This window comes from Lathyrus oleraceus, chromosome 3 (assembly GCF_024323335.1).
Source record: "Lathyrus oleraceus cultivar Zhongwan6 chromosome 3, CAAS_Psat_ZW6_1.0, whole genome shotgun sequence".
Classification (NCBI taxonomy): Eukaryota; Viridiplantae; Streptophyta; class Magnoliopsida; order Fabales; family Fabaceae; genus Lathyrus; species Lathyrus oleraceus.
Window position 1 is genome coordinate 309,439,345 of NC_066581.1, and position 21,949 is coordinate 309,461,293.

Sequence of the window (21,949 nt, forward strand, 5' to 3'; positions counted from 1 at the left end):
TTGCCCTTTTTGCAAGTAACCTTAATTATCTTGATTTTTCTTGATCAAATTCATCGATTAAACATATCTTCATGAAATTTAACTTGAGAAGTTCATATTTGATCATAAATCTCAAAATTCAAAGGTTTGACTTTGCAGTGCATTGGTTATGTATCAAATGAATTTGATTTTCTTGATCTTCAATGAATTCAAACTCTTGAGCCAATTGAACATCATGTATGGGATCTAAGGATGTACTTGAGTGTGTTGAGTCATGTCTCGAGGCTTGAGATCATGTCTTGATCAAAACTCTCAGAGGAAATTGAATGTTGCTAAGAAACCCTAATTGGTGAGCCAGATGAAAGTGAAGCTTGATGAACTTGTGATTAGGTCACAATGCACTTACTTATTGATGGAGAGATATCTCTTGAGTGTATTAGAACTTTATTTATTTATGATCAATCCAAAACTTTGACTGATCAATCCTTTAAGCTCTTTGAGGGAAACCCTAATTCACAGATGAAACAAAACCAGACATATCTTGATCTTGAGGTTAGCTATGCATGAATGATGTCTAGGATGAAAATGATTATGAAATCTAGGGGTAAAATTTTGGGTGTAACACATATTCAAACCAATTTCAAAATAATTCAAAAAATACATAACTCATTCAAACAATTTTTTGCCCTCTGTGCACTCTTTCTTTTAAAACGTTTTTTCAAAGTTTAGACATGAGTGATTTCTATAGTTGAGATGTAATTCTCCTATCCCCATAGTATTTATGATAATTATTTTCCGCCTAAGAGAGCTAGTGGCATACTTGTTGATCTTTATCCAAGTTAAAGCCCTTCTCTGTGGTGATGTAAAGTTCTCATACTTGTGGGTAGTTAGTTGAGTGTTCTCCTAAAAATAACACAATGTCTTTTCATTAAAAATGAATAAAAACAAACATCTTTGTTATTTTTACCATGAACTATGAGGTTTTGATCCTCCATTGCACTTTGTTGGTACATAGGCATGAGGCTCAGGAAGTCTTGGTAAACACAAAAATTCTAAAAACATTTATCTTCTCATCTTCCCAATCTTTTGCAAACAACACCTTTTAAAGCCAAAATTTACATATTTTCAAAGAGGTTCCTATAGAATACTATAGATGTTTAGGATGCTAGTACCTTCCCTTTGCATAACCAACCCTCAGAACCTTATCTCTTTTTATTAGTTTTGTTTTAAAACTTCTTTGGGTTTTGTTCGTTCTTTTTCCATTTCCTTTGGAAATATTAAAAGCGCGGTGGCGACTCATGCTTTTTGAGTTAAGTTAATCAATAACTTAATCTCAAATTTTTTACCGCTACAGAAAAGTGGAGACTCTGCTAGGGAGTAGTCCTCAATGGGTTTAGCCTATTTTTGTTTATCTGTGTATATTATGTTTGTTGTTGTTTATTATTGTTTGTTCTGTATGGGTGCTTGATGATTTCTATGTGGTGAGATAAGTCCTATATCCGAACTTGAGTGCTTTTATGATAGGAGGGTGATATAGTCTTGTCTGGATTACATGTAGTTAATCCTTAATAAGCTGACTTAAGATCCCCCACTCAGTGGAGGCCCCTTTAGGATTACTGATGTCTTACGAATAGTCGTAATTGGCATTACTTTTTTCTACCTGGGAGCATGAGAAGCTGAAAACCTTAGAACCCTTAACTCATCTTGGCCTTTTGAGACATAGTGCGGTGGCTATTCAGGTGTAGACTTGAATTAGTTGTTACATGATACTACACTCTGACGAGTTTCTCTTGAGAATATTATTGGTTGTCGAGTAGTCATTTAAGCCGGTAATATCCAGAAGATGAAATTATGAATCTGGGAACTTTTTAGAACCTTATTTTATAGGTGATTATATCCTTAGTACATACCTTGTGGGTTGGTTCTTACCCTGGGCTCCATGCTCATGACTCCAAACCTTTGTACCTTTCTTGTGTGCCTTGTGTGATCATGTTTGTGGTTGTTGCATCATGCACACATTGCATTCATGATCATTTTTCTCAATTTTCAAGGAAGTTAGATATTCTCTTTTCAAAACATCACAAATATTTTGACCATGGATATTGGGAGAAGGAATACTTGAAAATACAGTTTCAGATGTCATGATCTTAAGGAATTGAGAAAGCTAGCATCTTTTGTGGATGATCCTTAGGATATCAGAGACCATTTTGGAAGAATTTTGTCTATTCTATCTACTAATGTTGAAGATTGTCTTCTTTGTAGTCTGGTTCAGTTCTATGATCCCGTCTACCGGTGCTTCACTTTCCCTGATTATCAGTTGTTGCCTACCTTGAAGGAGTATGCTTATCTTTTGGGTATACCAGTTTCTGATAGGGTTCCTTTTTGTGGTTTGGAAGGGATTATGGAGTCTCAAGTTATTGTTAGAGCTATTCACCTGAAGAAATCTGACGTAGATGCTAATCTCACTATCAAAGGAGGTATCATAGGGTTGACTTCAAAATTTATGATCGAGAGAGCCTTTGATTTTGCTAATGTTGATAGCATGGTGACCTTTGTTACTATTCTTGCCTTACTCATTTGTGGTTTGGTCTTGTTTCCCAACATTGACAATTTTGTTGATCTTAATGCTATTAGGATCTTTTTGGTTGGGAATCCTGTTCCAACTTTGCTTGGTGACACATATTTCTCCATTCATCATAGGACTTCTAAGGGAAACGAAAATATTGTATGTTGTGCGCCTTTGTTGTACAAGTGATTTATTTCGCACTTGCCGCTGTCTCTTATCTTAAAAGAAAACAAGAGTTGTTTAAGGTGGTCTCAAAGACTTATGTCTCTAACCAATGATGACATCACCTGGTATTCTTCTGTTTACAACAACGTCGAGATTATTGACAGTTCTGGGGAGTTCTCTATTGTGCCTCTTCTTAGCACACAAGGATGAATCCACTATAATCCGACTTTGGCAAGGCGTTGATCAGTGCATTTTGATGCACCTTATTCTACTATTGTACTTAGGCAATTCTATAATTTATTATATTATTTTTACTATTTTAGTTTATTTTTTATGTTTAAGTTTATTTTGGCTTTATTTTATTTTCATACCTTATTTTCAGCATAAACAAATTATTTGATACCTTGTCACTATGCAGATCATAACTTGAGTTATAGGAGTTGGATTTACACGTTCTAATATATGTTGGAAAGATAAGAGAAATAACTACAAGTTTCATGTTGAAGTAAAAAGTATATTTGGAGTGAAGGAGAGTCGAATAATTCGTTGAAGTTCCAGACTTAATTAAAATAGTTAGTTTGGGCCGACTTTTGTAATTTTTGGGTCGGATTCCATAAGGGCCCGAATTTCCCTTTTATTATATTAGGTCTTTCACTAATAAATTAATCCTATTATGAATTTTTATGATACAATATTATTTAGATGATTTCATGGAGAACTAAACCTCACAAGGTTGATCCGCTGTAATCGGTTTCTGCCAATACTTTGAGGTTTCTTAATTTTCAATCAAATGCCTTTTCCCTTTCAATATTTTGTTCTATGTATTGTATGATTTATTCAAATTATATAGAATATGTGTTTATTAATTTCGATTGATATATGTTCCATAATCGTGTTTTTTTTTAATTTGTGTGTGCTTAACCCGTTTGCTTAATTCAGAATCTGTTTGCTTAATTCAGAAATTAGGAACACATATGATATATTAGTATCAATGCGCTTGTTATTGTTACTATAATAAAAAATGCATTAGAATCCGCTTAGGGCATGAAAGTTATATTAACCAATGATAAGTTAGAAAACCAAAACAGTAGATCAACTTATTTCATAATCACTTTTTATAATCACTTTTCATAATCACTTATTCTCAATCTAATATAAAACCCCCTATTTCGTTTACTTATTTGGTTAATTTTGCCAAAAGTCCTTGTGATACGACTAAACGTGTCGCTTCCCTAACTATAGTCTTATTTACTCGTTTTTGACTCGTGTGCGACAACAAATCAAATTGGTGTCATTGTCGGGGACTCTTTGATAATATTAACTATTTTTAGAATCCTAGATTAGAGTCTTGTTAGCATTTTGTTTTGTTTTGTTTTATTGTTTGTTTGTTTGTTGATTTTTAGGGTTGCAGTATAATGATATAACTATCCCAACAGCCTATCAGGTGACTTTATAAGCTACTATTTTGAATTGCTCCAAATGTTTTCTAGAAAATTAGAAAAAATTCAAGAAATAGTACTCCCTTTGAAGAGACTTTTAAGGGATTTTGACCCTCAAAATCGCAAATTCTTTATTTTTCTATTTTATTTGATTTATTCTCTGTTTTTATATTCTCAGAAAAATCCCCCAAAAAAAAATAGATTCTTTATTTGATTTTTCGACAAATTTTCATAATTTTTAGATTTTATTTCAATCGTTTTTTTTCATTAAACTTTATTAGTAATTTTATTAGTCTGATTTGATAGTGATTTGTTATGTGTTGATTTTACTCTAATTTTGATTTTATTATTGATTTTATATCATATTTGATAGTGATTTTATTTGATTCTATATTGATTTGATTCTGATTTTGAATTTAATAATCATATCATGACTGATCAAAATAGAATCTTAAGAGAACTTGCTGTAGCTGATTCACTTTTTTGCTGATTTTCCTTCTTTGTCTGATTTTGATGATATTTATACTTGTGATTTTTCTACTGATACTCACTTATGTTCAGTTTGTGCTGAAATTGAAGGTGCTTTACAGGTTGATATTTCTTCTGATATTTCTTAAGAGATTTTTACTGATAAAGTTGATGTTTCAAATGTAAATATAGTTCCTGCTGCCAAAATTTTACCATCCATTGAGCAACCATCTACTTTAGAGCTAAAGTCACTCTCTGCATTTTTAGAATTTAATGAAAATTTTCCTCTAATAATTTCATTTAAATTTGAATCTGAATAGGAACAAAAGTTGTTACAAGTATTGAAGGAACATAAGAAGGCAATTGGATGAACCTGATATTCCTGGTATTAGTTCATCAATGTTATGAATCAGGTCTTACTTGAAGATGGAGAAAAAATAGTGAGGCAACCCCAAAAGAGGTTTAATCCCTTGATCTTGGATGTTGTGAAAAATGAGATCTATATTGTACAAGAGAAAAAAAAGAAGACCACTTTCATTTGTCCATTCGATACTTTCACCTATAGAAGAATGTTTTTTGACCCAGGAATAAAAAGTGAAGGCACTGATAAAAAATTCAAAGTCAATAAACACAACCTTAAACTACTCCATGAGAGCCCCACTTTGGAAGAAGATAATGTAAAAGAGATCTCTTTGAGAAATGTTGTTTATGCGGTCATCTATCCGCCTTGATTTCTCGGGTGTGTTATTTCCTATCTCTTTTCTCTCTTATTTTATACTTATGTTCTTTCATTGAGGACAATGTGTGTCTTAAGTGTGGGGAGAGAATCATTTACTTGTGTGTTTTATTATTTTTCATTTACTTACTTATTTTATTTTTAAAATGACATGTTTTTCTCTGGTTTTCGAGTTGCAATTGTGAGTATTTTCTCTATTCCCTTGATTAAAGACTTGTGGTATGATGTGATTGATTCTTTTTGCGCATTCTTAGTATGATATATAGGACTAAACTCTAAATTGTACATTATTTGTGATAGATCAATTAACCTTGTGAGATTTTGAGACTTTTAATGGATAATATTAAAAAATCTATCTCTTTCTTTCTTGTGTGTTTCACTCATGCTTGTTAGTCTCTAGAACTTGAATTGACTCTTCTTGAAACTTTTTATTTACTTATGCACATTGATATGATAAAGACAACTTATTTTTGTTTTGTTTATTTTTTAGCTAGTAGCCATAAAGCCAACCGTGAATAATATCATCCCTTGTTTGAAAACTCCATTGAGCCTATCATCCCATTGTTTGTTTAAACTCATTACAAGTCTGAAAGTGAAAAACAATGGTATCACCCATTCATAGGGTTGAAAGAGTCATGTTGGAGTTGTGCATGGTTGAATAATTATAATTGTGATATTTGATTAAAAAAAAGTTGGCAGAACAAAAGAAAAAAATTGAAAAAGAAAAAAATTGAAAAAAAATTAAAAAAGAAAAGAAGGATGTCATTACATATTCCTTCTGATCTGAAAAAGAATAAAAAGATAAAAGAGAAGAAATATAGCTCAAAAGTTATTGTTTGAAAGTTAACGAAATATTTTTAGTTCAACTCTCGTAGCTCTTTCAATTTTCTTTTGATCCTTTGAATTTTAGCTTAGTACCCCCTTATGATTTATCTCACTCGTACCCTGGCCAAGTTACAACCGAATAAAAGTTTTTTTGATCTTTGTGTGCATGTAATTCAATTATGGATGTTAGAATCTTTTCAAGCTTATGATAGTACTTTCTTTCATGATGTGCTTTGAGTGTAAATAATCAACCTAAACACTTGAGAGTTGAGTGAATTTTATTTTGTAAGGATCTTACTACTTTTGATGTACTCTTTGGTAATCTGTTTTTCATATTTGGTTTGAATGTCGCAAAAGAGTTATTTACTAATGTCATTTTCTTGAAGCTTAACTCTATAATTTAGTATATTTTTTTTTACTATTATAGTGTGTTTTTATATTTAAGTTTATTTTTGGCTTTATTTTATTTTCGTACTTTATTTTCAGCATAAATAGTTATTTGATACCTTGTCACTATGTAAATCGTAACTTGATATATATATATATGAGCTGGATTTACACATCCTAATATGCGTTGGAAATATAAGAGAAATAGCTACAAGTTTCATGTTGGAGTAAGAAGCAGATTCGGAGTGAAGGAGGATCGAATAATTTGTTGAAGTTCTAGACTTAATTAAAATAGTTAGTTTGGGCCGATTTTTATAATTTTCGGGTCAGATCCCATAAGGGCCCGAATTTCCCTTTTATTATATTATGTCTTTCACTGCTAAAGTAATCCTATTCTGAATTTTTATGATACAATATTACTGAGACAATTTCATGGAGAACTAAAGTTCAGAAGGTTGATATACTGTAATCGGTTTCCGCCAATACTTTGAGGTTTCTTAATTTTCAATCAAATGTATTTTCCCTTTCAATATTTTGTTCTATGTCTTGTATGATTTATTCAAATTATATATAATTTGTGTTGATTAATTTTGATTGGTATATGTTCCATAATCTCGTTTGCTTAATTCGCGTGTGCTTAACCCATTTGCTTAATTCAAAATATGTTTGTTTAATTCAGAAATTAGGAACACATATGATATATTAGTATCAATGCACATGTTATTGTTACTGTAATCGAAAATGGATTAGAATCTGCTTAGGGCATGAAAATTATATTAACAATGATAAGTTAGGAAACCAAAACAGTAGATCAACTTATTTCATAATCACTTTTTATAATCACTTTTCATAATCACTTTTTATAATCACTTATTCTCAATCGAATCTAAAACCCCCCTTTTTCATTTCCTTATTTGGTTAATTTTCCCAAGATTCTTTGCGATACAACTTGAGGTGTCGCTTCCCTAACTACAGTTTTATTTACTCGTTTTTGACTTGTGTTCGACAGCGGATCAACATCAACTTGGGTTCATTATGAAGGACAAACCTAATAATACTTTATTGGAAGGCTTATTTTTCCAAGAAAGGAAAGACACTCAAGGTTTGATAGCTAGGACGGTGCATGCTTGGCACAATAATCATAGGAAAGGAAAAAGTGAGCTTGGATTGAAGGATTGTGTAACTTTGGAGTCTTACACTAATTGGGTGAAGAGGAGGGCAAAAGAATTCAAGATGCCTTACGCTTATGAGAGGCCTGTGTCTTTAGTAGTGGTCAAAACACCCGTTATTCATATTAAAGGCATAGAGTAATTGTAAGAAGCTTTGGATAGGATGAAGCAAGAAAAGGATGCTTGGAAAGACAAGTTTCACGCTTCAAACCTCGAGAAGATAGAATTGTAGAAATAGTTGAAGAAAAAGGATGACTTGATAGAGTTGCTTGAGCAACGTGCTATGAAGAGGTCAAGGAACTAAGAGGATTTATTTTCCTTTAACATTTCATCATCCATACATCTTCCTACATCCAGTGTTTGGAAAGGCATTATAGATCAGCTCGTGGTGGAGAAGGATGCCATGAAGAGCAACTATGAAAGAGAGATCAAATGACTTCACAAGAAGTATCAACTTGGAGTTGGGTCATCACCGAATATGATTCCATAGACCAAACTTCTTTCCTTTTACATTTTAGGATTGTTGAGATTGTATTTTAGATTGTAATCCTTCCCATTATTAATAAAATGAGATTTTCAGTATTTCAAAATGTGTTATTACCTTATGATGTTTGCAATTTTCTTTATATCTTGAAGTTCCTTGAAAACTTTGCATTTGCATTTGCATATCAAACATCATGTTGCATCTTGGTCTTGCTTTGTGTGACTTTGTCAGGTGTCTTATTTCTTCCTTTTCTTGGTCTTTATTCAGACAAGCTGTCTCACCAGTATAACACTCGTGCTAATCACTAGAAGAAGATGGATCGTTTAGAGCAAGATAATCATGTACTCCGTGAAGAAGTGACTACTTTTAGGGATAGTTTGGAAAGGCTTTCTACTATGATGGAAGCTTTGGTGGCTGCTCAGAATCAGCCATCTCTTCCTTAGACTCCGCTTCAGAGGACTGTGATTTCTGAAATCACTTTCGCACCCATTTTTGTGGCTCTGGTCAGTGCTCTGCGGCACCAAATACTTTCTGGTTTCCCTTGGGGTATGCCTCATAACTTTGTGCTAGAAGGATATCAACCAACTGTTGAAGTTCCCATTGCTCAACCTATTATGTTTGTACCACCTCTCGTGGTCCAAGCTACTCCTTATATGGACAAACCTATTTTCCATACTGATCAGAGTTAAAGTGTTGGTGTCTATGAAAGGATGGATGAATTTCAAGATCAGTTTCAAGCAATGCAAAAAGATATTCAAGCTTTGAGGGGAAAATAATTGTTTGGAAAGAACGCTCATGATCTTTGCTTAGTTCCTAATGTAAATATCCCTCATAAGTTCAAAGTGCCAGATTTCGAGAAATATAAGGGTAACTCTTGTCCTTTGAGTCACTTGGTGATGTATGCTCGCAAGATGTCAACTCAAACTGATAACCATCAACTATTGATTCATTACTTTTAAGATAGTTTGGCTGGTGCTGCTTTGAAGTGGTACATGGGACTTGATAGCACCCAAATTTGTACTTTCAACGATCTAGGTGAAGCTTTTGTTCGTCAGTATAAGTATAATGTTGACATGGCGCTGTAACACCTCAAAATTTGCCCTCCTCTCTTGGGACTAGCTTAACATATTGCATTGCATTTCAGGTCATTAGGCATTGCATATTGCATATCATGTGGTTACATTGTGCAAATCATCCTCCTAAGTCTTGGTCAGAAGATAAGAGGTGGAGATGCGAGCCTAGGGTTTTATTGTCTGATCATTAGCCATATGAGGATTGGGCTATGAATTAGGGTTTTGATTCTCAAAGGGATTGGTCTTGATCTTGGTTGCAATGATACATCATCATCATCATGGTCTTGATATCATCCAAGAGATTCAGAGGTTTGATCAAGATACCTTGAGATTAGGGTTTTGACCACTGGTCAACCCTAATCAGTTGTATTGGGCCAATCAGGGCTTGGCAAGGAGATGGGGTCTACAATGGATATGGGGATCATTACATGATTGTATTGAGCTTATGGAGGCTAGGGTTTAATCCTTGAGCCATTTCATCAGAGGATTGTGGCTCAACTTGATCAGTGCATTGCCAAATTCATCTATCAACTGGAAAAGTCAACTGTGGTCAACTGTGCTTGATTTTATGGATTTGGAGGTGGGAGAGAGTTGGATACACTTCATTCATGTTGAAACAAGCTTCATTTGACATGTCAAAGCTCAAGAATGAAGAAAATAAAGTCAGGACAAAAATTGCCAAAAATGGAAAGTGACTTGTAATGGAAGTTTCCAAAAATGGAAAGTTTTTCATCACAAAATTACGTGTCAAAAAAAGCTTCAAATGAAAATTTGTTCAACATGAAAGTTGAAGATCTTCTTCTCACCTTTCCAAAAAGTCCAAGAACTTGAAATTCCCATGTATGGTTGGCAAGTTATGGTCCATTCATTTTCCAAAAATGCCTATAATCAAAGTGGCATAACTTTCACATGGAATGTCCAAAATGGTTGATCTTTTTATGAGCAAACTCCATTTCACATGTACTTTCATGGTGCATAATCAAAATTCATCAAAAATGGTCAATGCAAAAGGTCAATTTTCAAGTGTAACAATTAAAAACCAAGGGCAAAATGGTCCAAATCTCAAATTACATGGAATTTTGAAATGGGACTTTTTGCAACACTCTCCAAATGCCAAATAGAAGTTGTTTGAGCTGTCATGAGCTGTCATGGTGCAATATTTGGCAAGGGCATTTTTGGACTTGCACTTAAAAATCACATTATGCTAATTCTTCCAAATTTTGCTAATTGAGATTAGTACATTGGATTAAAGTGGAGTATAAGTTACTAATTGTAACAGAATGCTAATCACAATTGCACATTCCAAGAAATCTAACCACTTTTCCCTCCATTTTCTCTCAATTTCTCAAGAACTTCATAAAGCTTTTTTGATCCAAACTTCATCAAATCTTCACCAAATTGAACAATTCTTTTTGATTCGTGCTCCATGAACATCAATCTCCAACTGTTTTGGTGAATCCATGCAAGAAACCTCATAAATCGCGACTGTTCAAAGTAAGGTCAACAATGGCATCTTGAGAATTCTCACATTTGGAGCAACCTCGAGCCAAGGATCTTTCTTCAATCATCTTCCTATACCTCAATCATCATCTGTTTTTGGCTTTGGCGTGCAAAAGCATCAAGATCGACAACTGCCATTAACACAAGGTAAAAATTCGAATCTCATCATTGCTCAAACTATGCTAGGGTTTAGAAAGATCATTCAATGTAGAACATGCTGCAAGTTGTAGTTTATGATTTGGTTCACTGTGGAGAGAGATATATCGATTTGAAGTTTTGTGTTCCAATTTTAAAATGCTCGATCCCTTCGCCATGGTTAGAACTAGGAGAAACAAGTTGCATATCCTTAATCTACATGGAAATACGGTTCTATTGGTTATAAATTTGTTGATTTTGGTGAGGTTTCGTTGTTCATGCATTTCTGGTGATTTCTGGTGAAGAATGTTGAAGTTCTTGCAATTTTCTGGAAAAAGGCTCGTGTAGATCTTCTTTCCTTCGCCTCCGTTTTCAAATTACGTTTCCCGCCTTCTTTTAGCCAATAAGCGCGTGCCACTGAAAAAATGGGAGCGACGTCGTTTTGGCGTTTGTTCCAGAAATTACAAAATTGCCATTTTCTGTATTAATTTATTATTATTTCATTTTCTTTTTTCATTTGTTTTACATTTTTGATACATGATCTTTATAAATTCATATCTCACTCAAAACGCATCCAAATTTTGTGAAATTTTTTGCATTGTTCTCATGATGATGTGTAGAATTTGATTATGATTTTTGTGGATTTTTTTGCACGTGTGGAAATTTAATTGGCCTAGGGTTTGTTGAATGTGTCACATTTATGTATGTTTTTCCAAATCCTTCATGAAATGATGATACCTGCAAAGAAATTCATGAAATTTTTTGTGCTTGTTCTGGACACTTGATGGTGATTTTCATGTAGAGTTTATGATTTTTGGATACTTGGTTGATTAGATATGATTTTTTGAATAGTGGTGTGACAATTTGTGTCACACCAAGCTAGGTCAACTTCATGATTTTATTTAAAATGCTTAGAGATGTTGATTTGAGCTGAAATTTTGTGTGGATGATCATTGATATATCGAGATTACATGAGAATTTTTGTGGAATTTTTGATGGAGTTTTCTAATTGATTGATAATTTTCTTCTCTGTATGCTCATTTGGTGATCTTGTGTGACACATGTTGGCATTTCATTTGTGAAATTCTCATATTGTATTGGATGAAGATGAAATTTGACATGAGCATTCTAGACACATTGTAGGACATCATGGTTTTGATCCCATTCATTTCTTAATAGTTGTCACTGTTTTATGATTTATGGAATTTGATGCTTGTGTTGATGCCTTGAATTGGCTTGTATAAATGTGTCTGGACTTTTTGATTTTCATTGACCTATTTTCTTTTGTCCAATTGAGCTGAAAATTGACATGCTATGCCTTGAGTGTGTCCTGTTTAGGTGTGAATTTTTGTGGAATTAATTGAATTGTTTTGGTATGCTTTTGATTGAGATAGTTCTGTTTGGTCTTTTGATGTTGCAAATTGCATGATTGATGTTAAATTGTGCATGAAATGATAATGGTGATTGATATAAGCATGGGACCAATTGCATTTGCTTTTAATTTGTTTGAATGTGATTTTGAATAAATTTCACTTGCTGTTTAGAATTTTTTATCTCCTTTGGACCCTAGGCTTGGCCTAGTGGTCTAGTTTCTCATGTTTGTTGTGGACTTTCAGGATGAAATGCACAATGCTTAAGGAGATTGCTTCAAGTCAATTTGGGTTGACTTATGAAGTGTTTTTGACTAACATTGACTTTGTATTGTAGGGTTTGATGCTTGAGCTTGAGCTTATAGCTTGCACTTGTGTGCATTAACTTGTGTTGCTTGTACAGATTAACTGATTAACTTTTGCTGTTTACTGTTGGTTTGTCTGAGTACTGATGATACTTGATTGATTTCAGGTACATTTAGTCGCTTACAATTCCTTGAGAACTTGCTTGCTGCTGCTTGGTTGTATAAACCAGTTGAGGTAGACTCTCTTGTCTCCATGTAGTCTGGAAGACCTGGCCTGTTACTTGGCCAGGCAACTGTCTGAAGTCCTCCTTAAGAGGCGATGTTTGTGGTTGTTTACTTTTGTGCCAAGCAGGTGAAGACCTCTATGAGGCAATTGGCGGATCATAGGGATATGCAATCTATCCCCCGCTATTCTGTTGAGTCGTCCCTCTGCTCACACCACTGTGTTGATGCATTGGGACATTAACCCAAGATCTTGTGCTGTTGCACAATCGAGTCAGAGTCTTGAGTGTAGAAGGGTCCCTCCATTCTGGACCCACGCTCCTTTGTCTGAAGCTCTCCCTGATCAGGGATAAGAGCTGTGAAGTCTAATCTTCACTCACCTTTCATCAGTTTCACCTTAGCCTCTCAATGGCAAGGTTAAGAGCTAACTCTACCTTGTACAGATGACTTGCCTCGGCAGTCCACCCTTGTTTGAGCCTCACTTGACTGGATATAGTGTGTGCTTTGTGAATATTTGTTTGAATTGTTTGTTTTATTGTGATTGATGCTTGCATGCTTGCTTTCTTCCTGGATAGGATTAGCTTGCTGTTGTGCAAGTAGGTAGAAACCACAACATAGGGCAATGATGCATGATAACACTAGGCTCGAGTACAGCTCCCTGGTAGTGTGTCTCCCCTTGGTTTCTGGCTAGAATTTCTTTCCCTTTCAGGGGAACTACGTCGCCCTGATCCTCATACCAGATGAGGTACGTAGGCAGGAGACCGCGCGAGGTCTCCCCGGGCACCCTTTTCTTTTTTGCGTGTGTTTTGTTTGGCAGCTATCAGGCTCGAGTTCCCGACTCCCTGTTAGTCTGTGTGTGCCGTTTCTTCTGACGTCTCAGCGTCTCTTCTGGCTTGCTTGATGACTTGTAGGCTCGAGTTCCCGACTCCCTACTAGTTTGCATGTTCTTCCTTTCCCCTTTCAGGGGAACTACATCGCCCTGATCCTCGTTCCAGACGAGGTATGTAGGTAGGAGACCGTGCGAGGTCTCTCCGGGCACTTTTTTTTCTTTTTGTGTGCGTTTGCTTGTTAATTCTCTTGTGTGTCAGGATATGGACGTAAGCCCAGCGATTGGCTGTACGTATCCTGATTGTGTTTGTTTGGTTCGGAAGCCGATGTAAGCCCAGCGATTGGCATTCGGGTTCCAGGTTTGCCTGTGTTTGTGTGTGTCTTGTTTGGCGTGCGTGAGCCGAACTACGGCAACTCTGATTCTCGTTCCAGACGAGATACGTAGGCATAGGATGCGACGTCCTATCGAGCTCCCTTCCTCTTAACCCCACCTGCGTTCCTTGTGTGTGTGTGTGTGATGTTTTAGCAACCTTTTCTTTTCTTTTAGAACGTGGATCCCGTCGAGTACGACGGACGTGAGGGGTGCTAATACCTTCCCCTCGCGTAACCGACTCCCTTACCCTTTCTCTTTGGTCGCGAGACCAAGCTTTTCCCAGGTTTACTTCGAGCGTTTCCTTTCCCTCTTTTGGGATAAATAACGCACGGTGGCGGCTCTGTGTTGTTTTTGTTTCAGCCCGCCGGTTGTTTTTTCACGGATGCGACAGCTGGCGACTCCACTGGGGATTATACAGATGTTGACCTGTGCTGGTCCATCTTCCCTAAGCGAGTCTCTCCTAGCGATCTAGGATAGTTTAGGTTGCTTGTGCCGCTTTATTTATTGCATTTATTATTCTGACTGTGTATATATTTGCATAAATATTTGCATGCATCATACTATCATGTTGTCGTCCTCTGTGCAGGTGGTTCCTCTGTTTGGGGTGGGTGTTCTGAGTGGGGCTAAAACCCAGGCCCGAGTGTACACCTAGGATTAGTGTGGTCTCATGTCGCCTCTTTCATGTTAGGTCAATATGTGCCTGGCGGCGTGATGTACCACAAGCCGGACGAGGTTCATTTGATAGTGCTTTCCTCTATGGAGTATCCACTTTGGTTAAGTTACTTCATCTGAACTGTTGACTCTGGTGACCGATCATTTCCCGGATCTTTGGTTTAGACGATCTCAGGAGAGCTACAATGGCACACCCAAAAGGGCAAACCCATTGAGTATCTCTGCCTGATTGTCGAGACTATTATCCGCCTTAGGATGACCTGATTAGAATTTACCTGTGAGGGGAGGGTGATTCTTACAGATGCATGTTCAGATGGTGACTTGGATGGTGACTTCTGGTTCCGTTGATCAGAGTCGTATTTATAAGTCGGATTTATGGCCGTTTATTTCTGAGACGCCGAAATGCTGTCCGAGTTATTTATCAGCGGGGATCCGTTTATTTCAGGATTCCCCGGGCCGATTCAGAGGTTGTCGGTATCTGTTCAGAGATTGTTTGGTGATGATGATGATGTACCTTTCAGTTCCGTTTATTTCGGAATCTCAAGTTGGATTTGTGGTTACAGTTTCCTTCAGATGGTTGTGATCGGTTTAGAGATCAGGGCTGTGATTCAGAGCAACAGATGATCAGAGGACTTGGAGGATGGCAGTGCATTGCATTCATACATCTGCATCATTCTCATTTTGCATTCATCTACATCGAACCTATGTCTAGCCATATGGGGAGAATTATTGATTGAGAATCTGGTTGAGAGACATCTTGATGTCAGAATGTTATTGTCAAAATTTTATCTGTCTCGGTGAAACCAGAATCGGAAGACAGAAGCTTCCTCGTATGGATAGACGTTGCATTCATGCATATTAACCTGTTTGCTGTTTTGCAGGTGTCGGGTTTTAACGTGCTTGATTGTTTCAGGAATCATTGCTCGAGCGCGCAGAGTTATACCCTTGCACTCAACACGTCCTTACAGATACTTCACCAGACGCAACACTCCAAGGCTGATGGATATCTCCGCCAAGAAAGACCGCTTCGGAGTGGGGTATCAGCCGAACAGAGGCTCGCTTGGACAAGGCAGAGGACGCCGTACGTCAGTCACGTTCACCAGTGCTGGAATGCTGGATCCGGATCACATCTGCATGTTGGGTGACGACGCTGATAGCGACTGTGACATGGACCGGTGGATAAAGCCGTGCGCACCAGGGATGGGAATCCAGAACTGGAAGGCTGAAAAGATCATCCGGGTCACTCTGCTCGAAGAGTAATATTTTATGTTTTCAGTTTTATTTGCATGAAAGCCATACGTGTTGCCCGACACGTACTGGTTCATTGTAAGGGTCACCTCATGTTTCATTCTGCAACATTTTGCATCATAATAAATGGATATTTTTCAGTCAAAAAGCGGTGTTCCCTGTTTTTCAGTTATTTTTGCAGTTTAAAAAACAAATAAAAATGGCAATGTTTGTTTTCATTTTCTTTCCTTGTGTTTTATCGCGTTCCGACTTCAAGACAATAATTCTCCGGATCTCGTTGATAACGATTTGGTTACACCTCATATGACTTCGACAATCCGAGCAATCAGGCTGAAGAAGAAGGCGAAGAAGATTGTGATCTGCTGGAATTAGCCAGGTTGTCAAAACAAGAGGAGAAGGTGATTCAGCCGCACGAGGAGCGGGTTGAGGTTGTTATTCCAAGCACCGCCGAGGTCATGAAGAAAAAAAATTGGGGCCGCTTCAGAGGCGAGTCAAGAGCTGATTGGTAGCCTTGTTAAAGGAACACGTCGATACCGTCATCTGGTCGTGTCAGGATATGCCAGGGTCGGATACCGATGTCGTTGCGCATAAGCTACCATGGAGAGAAGATTGTCCTCTAAAGAAGCAGAACGCCAGTGCCTGTATCAGAGAGCCATGGTGACTTTGTTTCATGATATGATTCATCATGAAGTTGAATGCTATGCTATGACATGATAGCAAAGTCCCAAACAGGAGAGGGGCATCTGGCAGATCTGGCCAAGCTGTTGGACCAGTTGAGATAATTCAAACTGAGGTTGAATTCGAGTAAATGCACTATCAGAGTGCGATCCGGTAGGATGTTGGGGTTCATTGTCAGAGAGGAATCGAGGTTGATCCTGCTAAAAAAAAAGAGAAAAAAAAGAAATGCCCGAACCGAACATAAAAGACAGGCTCGTGGTGTCTTAGATAGATTGAACTACATGTCATGGTTCACATCTCATCTAACAGCCACGGGTGAACTCGTATTCAGATGTTGAAAAAATCAAACGGTCAGGCGCAATAATGATTGCCAAGGGGCAGTGAAAAATAAAAGAATAAGTTGCAGGAGCCTCTGATTCTGATACTTCCTATGGAAGGAGCAATTATTAATTTGTACTTGACGGCCCTCGAGGGGTCTACGAGGTGTATTGGATCAGCATGACAAGTCTTGTCGAAAAGAGCATGCAATTTACCTTAGCAAAAAGTTTGCCGACTGTGAAACAGTACATTCACTGTTCGAGAAAACTTGATGTACTTTGGCATAGGCTGCTCGCCGACTGAGACAGTATGTGCTGGTTCATATCACTTTGTGGATTTCAAGATGGATCTTATCAAGTACATATCTGAGAAGCCAGCATTAACCGGACGGGTTGCGAAAGAGCAAAAGAATGTTGACTGATTTGGGATACTCTCGAAAAGCAATCAAGGGGTGTATTGTCTGATTACATCGCCCCGCAACCCATTGAGGATTATCAACCGATGAAGTTTGAATTCCCTGATGAGGACATCTCGAGGTGCTCAAATCGAAAGATTGAGAGTAACCGATCCCGGAGGAGGGGCCTGACCCTGAATCCGAACGGATTCTGATGTCTGATGGGGGAGGTTAAGGTGAATAAGCTTTTGTTGTCCGGATAACATTTGAATGCACCAGCAAGGGTGGCAGAATACGAAGCTTGTATCCTGGGTATGGTACCTCGGTGCATCTACTGGGGCAAAGCCTTTCTAAGCTGGTATATGGGATGGAAGCGGTGCTACCGGTTGAGGTTCAGATTCCCTCTTTGAGAGTCCTGATGGACGTGAAATTGCAAGAGGCTGAGTGAGTAAGGACCCGGTACGAAGAGTTAAGCCTGATTGAGGAAAGGAGGCTGGCAGCCATCTGTCATGGGCAGTTGTACCAGCAACGGATGAAGCGTGCTTTTGACAGAAAGGTACGACCTCGGGTATATCACGTGGGTGATATGGTGCTGAAAAGGATCCTTCCTCCTCAAAACGATCGAAGGGGCAAGTGGACACCCAGTCATGAATCCCCAGCATGGTCAAGAAGGTTTTCTCCGACAGAGCCTTGTTGCTGATGACCATGGATGGCGAAGATTTTCCATCCCCTGTGAATGCGGACGCAGTTAAAAAATACTTCGTGTAAAGAGACCCGCTGGACGAAAAGAATAAAATAGTCCAGGCAAAAATGGGCATCCCAGCGAACCAAAAAACAGAAAGAAAGGTTCGGGCAAAAATTAGGGATAAAATGAAAAATTGTACACCCGACAAGTCGAAAACCTGAAAAGGCGACTTGGGCAAAAATGGGTATCCCGGTGGACTGAAAACCCGAAAGGGCGGTCCAGGCAAAAGAGGGATTGAAACGAACAACTGCGTCTGGCATGATCGTTTGCGCTTTAGTTAAAGCATCATGGATAATACCCGGTAGGGATCAATCAGAAATGTCTTGTTCAGAAGGCAGAAAGCATGGAGAGTCTGAGGACATATGGGTGTAACCGAGTTGGAACTCGATGAGATCGCGGGTTTCACATTGCCATTAGGATAGATTTTTCCTTTTGTGCGCAATTACCTCTTTTCAGGAATTGCTTCCTTTGTATTGCTCAATTTGAGCCACACTTGTCCAATCAATAGAATGCATATTCAGTCAAATAATTTTGTTTTTGTTTTTCATTACCGTTTTGATTGCAAAAACATCCAGATATTTTTGATAAAGAATCTTGCATTTTAAGACATACAGGTCCCTTCCAATGCATGTTTATAAGATTGAAAGCTTGAAATCTTATTCGGAAGGTTGAGTGACCCCAAGTGTTGAAATCTTGACACGCCTGAGGCACGATTTTATCTAACGATCTGTTTTGCAGGAACTGTTAGATATTTTCACTCACTTGCAGGTTGTGATGTGGAAGTTATTGGCAAAGCAATCCCCGTGGGAGTCCAATCAGGGACGAATGTATGAAGGAATGGTGAAGAGACGTCGAGACGTACGACGATCCTTGATTTTAATCAAGAAGACTCTTCAAAATCGGAAGATTGGAAATTCTGTAGAAATTCCCCGCAGGGTCCAATCAGGGACAGGCAAGTGGGAGAACAGTGCAGAGACGTAGAGACGTCCGACGACCTTTGGAATTAATCAAGAAGACTCTTCAAAGTAGGAAAATTGAAAAGTCTGTACAATCCCCAGGAGTTCGCTCTCCGTCGAGCGCGGAGCGGTTGGGAATACAAGATGATGGAGCAGAAAAGTCCAGATGAGTCTGGGAGTTCTCAAAAGTGGAAAGCTGATATTGGGATTGGATATTGAATACCATGGTTCGACGGGTCGTCGGGTGTTCAGTACCAGAATTTCCTCATCTCCCCAAGCAGAATCAGAGGACCCAATCCCCAGCAGATCCAAGGTCTGTGGATCCCCTAGCTGAGTCGGGATGGTTATCCCCGGCAGGTTTAAAACGGTGTTTCCTCAGCAGCCAGGCCTGAAGGTTGCTATTCCCCGAGTGGAGCGGGTTTCAATGAAGTATATCTCCAGCAGTGTTCAACCTACCAGTGGATTGGATGAGTTTCCGTAGCAGACTGATATCTGCATCCCCAGCTGAGTGGATTCTATCCATGGATTGCATGGGTTGTCCCCAGCGGAGTGGCATTCGCTTCCCTAGCAGGGTCAGGATGGTTATCCCCAGCAGGTGTCAGATCGATGCTTCCCCAGTTGTCAGGCCTGGAGGTTGCTGTTTCCCCAGCAGAGCTATCTGTGAGCATTTCCCCAGTGAAGTTGACAGGTATCTGTGAGGGTTCTCCAAGCAGAGTCGGGATTGATATCCTCAGCAAGTCGAAGACTGTTGTATCCCCACAGAGTGTTGGTGGTTCTTATCCACAGCAGTTTCCCGAGCGGATTGGGTGCAAAGAAGGTTCTTCCCCAGCAAGGGTTACCTTTTCCCAGCAGCAGTGCTATTCCCCAGCAGGGTGGAATCGGAGATTGACGAGTTCCTCAGCAGAGTGTCTCGTGCTCCTCAGAAGAGTCCCTTAAGGGGGTTACTTTTTATGCATTCGTCATGTAGAGTAAGCATAGCATATTGCATAATAAATCGCGTAGCATTTCCATAATTATGGAGCATTACGCAGAAAAAGTCATGCATCATTGCAAGCATAGGCTAGTCTCAAGCTGTGGTTATTGTTGGAGAGGTGGTTTCGACCGAAGTTGGAAGATACTACTTTGATGGGTTTAACATCATGACGTTAGATCAGCAATATTCCCCAGTAGTGCGATGCTGGAGGAAACTTTTCCGTCGGACAGAGATAGAAATGTTACGCGATCAGCGCGACTCGAGCCGTGGTTACCGCTTGAGATTTGGTTTTGCCGGACAGTGAAGACGATACTCCGAGGAGTTCAGCATTGTGAGTTTGGAGCAACAGTATTTCCCAGTCATCAGTAAGTGTCTGGTCGAGCTTTCTTTGGTGTCGGTAAACATCATTATTCGATGTCCAGTAAACGTCGAGTTATTTCCCAGTCATTGTTTAATGTCTGGTCGATCATTGTTTGATGTCCTGTCAACATCCTTGTTTGATGTCCTGTCAACATCCTTGTTTGATGTCCTGTCAACATCCTTGTTTAATGTCTGGTCGATCATTGTTTGATGTCCTGTCAACATCCTTGTTTGATGTCCTGTCAACATCATTGTTTGATGCCTGTCAACATCATTGTTTGATGCCTGTCAACATCCTTGTTTGATGCCTGTCAACATCATTGTTCGATGTCCTGTCAACATCATTGTTTGATGCCTGTCAACATCATTGTTCGATGTCCTGTCAACATCATTGTTTGATGCCTGTAAACATCATTGTTTGATGTCCGGTAAACGTCGTGTTTCCTCCCAGTCATCAGTAAGTGTCTGGTCGAGCTTTCTTTGGTGTCAGGTAAACATCATTGTTCGATGTCCAGTAAACGTCGAGTTTCTTCCCAGTCATTAGTTAGTGTCTGGTTGAAGGGGTTATTCTGAGGAGTTCAGCATCATGACGTCAAATCAGTAGTGTTCCCCAGTAGTGCGATACTGGAGGAAATTTTTCCGTCGGACGGAGATGGAAATAAAATCAAAGGACGTTACGCGATCAGCGCGACAATCGGGGTTCAAATGGAGAAAGGGAAATGTTGAGGCATTTTCTGGAGATCGGGGTTCAAATGGAGAAAAGGAAATGTTGAGACATTTTCTGGAGAACGGGGTTCAAATGGAGATTGGAGTTGAAGATTATATCCGGGATGAGGTCCTCAGGATTATCTTCTGTTCATGTGTCACCTTAGACTTTGGCTGAGGCCAGTGGAAGTCGTTATGGGTGTCTTCTAAGGAAGAGATGCACATGTTACCTTCCTTTTGTGAAGGTGTACCCTCTGATATGTCGCCCTCAGAGTGGTTGGGTGTTATTTCCGACGTTGCCAGCGGAATTATCACGAGAAATTGGAGAGCGGGGTTCAAATGGAGAAAGGGAAGTGTTGAGGCATTTTCTGGAGATTGGGGTTCAAATGGAGAAAGGGAAATGTTGCGACATTTTCTGGAGAACGGGGTTCACATTGGCGATCGCGAGTAATCGTCAGGCGACTGGGGTTCAAACCGGAGAATGGGGTTCATTATTTTGGCAAACAGGAGAACGGGGTTCAAATGCAGTGATCTGGGATCATTTGCGCGAGAAAAATTTTGGGGTTCGAGAAAATGAAAAAGATAAAATAAGAAGATTTCGGGGTTCAAGAAAAGCATAAAAAAGAAAGAGATATAATCCCCAGCGGATGTGGTGTTCAGGCCATGGTTATCCCTGCGTTACCATTTATTTTGGTATCCGGGTCGACGTTGCTGTTTCGGTGATCAGGCCGACTTTCTCCGTTCCAGACGGATTTTTTCTTCGAGATTGCTTCTTTGCCGATTCTGGCAGGCATTGTTAATTATTTTCCCATCAGAGTGCAAATTGTTCGTCTGTTCTTGGTATTCAATCACTCTTCATCCTGATCATCTGAAAGC